The following is a 2,541-nucleotide window of genomic DNA, read 5'->3' on the forward strand; positions in this document are numbered from 1 at the left end:
AGGATGAAAGGAAGGAAGGAAGGAAGGAAGGAAGGAAGGAAGGAAGGAAAAAGGAAGGAAGAAAGAAGAAGGAAGGAAAGAAGGAATGAAGGAAGGAAGGAAGGAAAGAAAGAAAAGAAAAGAAAAGTAAAGAAAAGAGAAAGAAAGAGAAAGAAAGAAAGAGAAAGAAAGAAAGACCTCAGGTTGGGAAAGCAACATTCAATAGGCAGTTGAATTTGGCTGGAACATACAACATCTAAAGTGTCCTGGGAATGATAAAGTTAAAGATGAAAGAGGACATGTTCATGCTCTGAACAGAGCACCCAAAGGGATCCAAAGAGCTGACTTAGCAATGTAGGAGACTCACTCCTGAGGCAGTGCTATCCTGCAGGGTGTCAAGAATTAGCTAGGACATAAATACAAGCTACCATGTTTTGTCCTCTTATAACAAATAGAAGAATCAGTCAACCTAAAATAAGACTGGCAACAGTTAAAGTGTGAGATCTTCAATTTTACCTGTGAGTGTTAGACTTAGTAAAAATATGGGTCTAAAGGGGGTTAAAAAACACAGAAATGAAAGAAGCCATATTTGGCAATACTAGATGTGGAAAAAAGAATTAACTGATGAATCAAATTTCATTACAAAATTTTCACAGGAAAAGAGAACTCAACAAAAGTAAGAAAATAAGAATGAAAATGGAAATATTAGAAGTGGTTTCACTATACTCTGCAGAAAAGTGATCAGAAATTAAATTGATTTGTTGTAATTCACTCCAGAAAAAAAAAAAAATACTTTTTCAGCAAAAAAATGCATTGCTGTGCAATAATTAGGATGAAATTCTCCACACTAGCACTACACCATGAGAATGGAAGTACTGCCCTAAATCAGGGATTTGGTTTTATTCACTGCTGAATTATCAGTGTCTAACCCAGTACAGGTCTCAGACTGACTTTTCCCATTTTATTTTACTGGGTTTATTCAACAGTTATTTACTGAGTCCTCACTGGGTAGCAAGTCTTCAATAATAGTCCCGGATAGAGCTATGAACAAGAGCTAAGAATAGCTCGCTCTGCCTTTGAGCTCAAGATCTGACAGTGTCTCAGAATCCCCCAGGAAATCTCCCAAGCATGCTGTGCTGTCTAGAGAAGTCCACTAGGATTCTGAATCCACTTAATGTTCCTCTAATTCTCAACATATTAAAGCTGAAGCCACCTTCTCCAACTCAAGCGTTACAATGAGCATTGTAGACCAAGCCTTCATAATTGATTTGGTCTTTTCAAAATTCTCCTTTTTTACACTTATTTACCAAAAAAAAAAAAAAAGCTTTAGTCTTTATTAAACAAAGGAAGTAGAAGACAGATAAGGGAACAGGTCATGACCGCTCCTTTCCCCTACACATATGCACACTTACAAACACAGACGCACCCGAGTGAATTTCAGGGACCACCGGGGGACAGACTGATGGGCAGAGGGAGGCAGAACCCTCCGAGAATGGGCCTGGATCTCAGGGTGGGCTGAGACCTGGGCCAGGGGCAGCCGTTCTGAGGGGTTATGCCTGAGCAGCTTGGAGATGAGGTCCTGGGGCTCCCATGGGCACAGAAGGGGGAATTTTAGGGCCACCTTGATGATTCCCCCATAGGCCTCATTGTGTGTGGGGTTCCCCACCAGCGGTTCATAGCCCAGTAGTCCGATGTACCACAGATCCACCTTCTCTGTGTGCGCGCACCCCTCAATTGTCTCCGGGGACACGTAGTCCAGGGCGCCACATATTTGTCTTCCTCCTCAGTGAGGGGACGTGCACAAGGCAGCCGAAGTCGGCAACTTTCAGCTCGCTCTCAAGCCCTGAGAGCAGATTCTCTGGCTTTAGGTCTGGGAGTCACCTTCTTCCCGTGGCAGTACATCAGCGCACCTGCCACCTCCCCGATGATGCTGGCTGTTCGTTTCCAGTCAAAGGTGCGGCTCTTCCGCAGCTCCTGGTACAGCTCCACGGGGGTAGAGGTGACGGGGGCGTACTCTAGAATTCAGTAGATTTTCTCAGGTCATAAAAGTAGTTGTAGCAACTCAGTATGTTGGGATGCTGAACGGGGGCCTGGATTTCCATCTGCCTGCGCAGCTGGTGCTCCCCACGCCCTCCTTCTCTATCTGAGACTTGGAGGCCTTGAGGGCCGCGATGAAATGGCTTTTCTTCTTTCGAGCCAAGTACACATGTGCAAACTTGTCTTTGCCCAGGGGACGCCCAGTCTCAAGGTCGTCGACCGTGAAGGGCCGCGTTAAGATGCTGCGCGTCCCACAGCTGTTCTCCACCACCTCATGGCAGGGGCCGCTGCGGGCTGTGCGTCTGCGCAGCTGGGGAGCTCACGCGCAGCTTCGGTGGGGATCCTGGGGAAGACTAGCTGGGGCAGGGTACTCAGGTCGGCTGGAGCCGTCTGCTTGCCATAGGGCCAGGGGTAAGTGTTCTCCTTCTGGGCCATCCTTGGAGGGAAAGCAGGAGGAGAGCTGAGGTCCAAGGCACAGCTGCTCTCCCGGCCACCACAAACGACGGAAATCTGCCTTATAAAAAA

At 46.8% G+C, this 2,541-nt stretch overlaps 1 pseudogene; it reads right to left on the minus strand.

The window, feature by feature from the left end:
• LOC108537580 (aurora kinase B pseudogene) overlaps window positions 1-2,505 on the minus strand; it is a 60,891-nt pseudogene extending 58,386 nt beyond the window's left edge.
• Window positions 2,506-2,541: the final 36 nt, after the last annotated feature.

The sequence above is a fragment of the Rhinopithecus bieti genome, unplaced genomic scaffold, assembly GCF_001698545.2.
Source record: "Rhinopithecus bieti isolate Rb0 unplaced genomic scaffold, ASM169854v2 scaffold_13352, whole genome shotgun sequence".
Classification (NCBI taxonomy): Eukaryota; Metazoa; Chordata; class Mammalia; order Primates; family Cercopithecidae; genus Rhinopithecus; species Rhinopithecus bieti.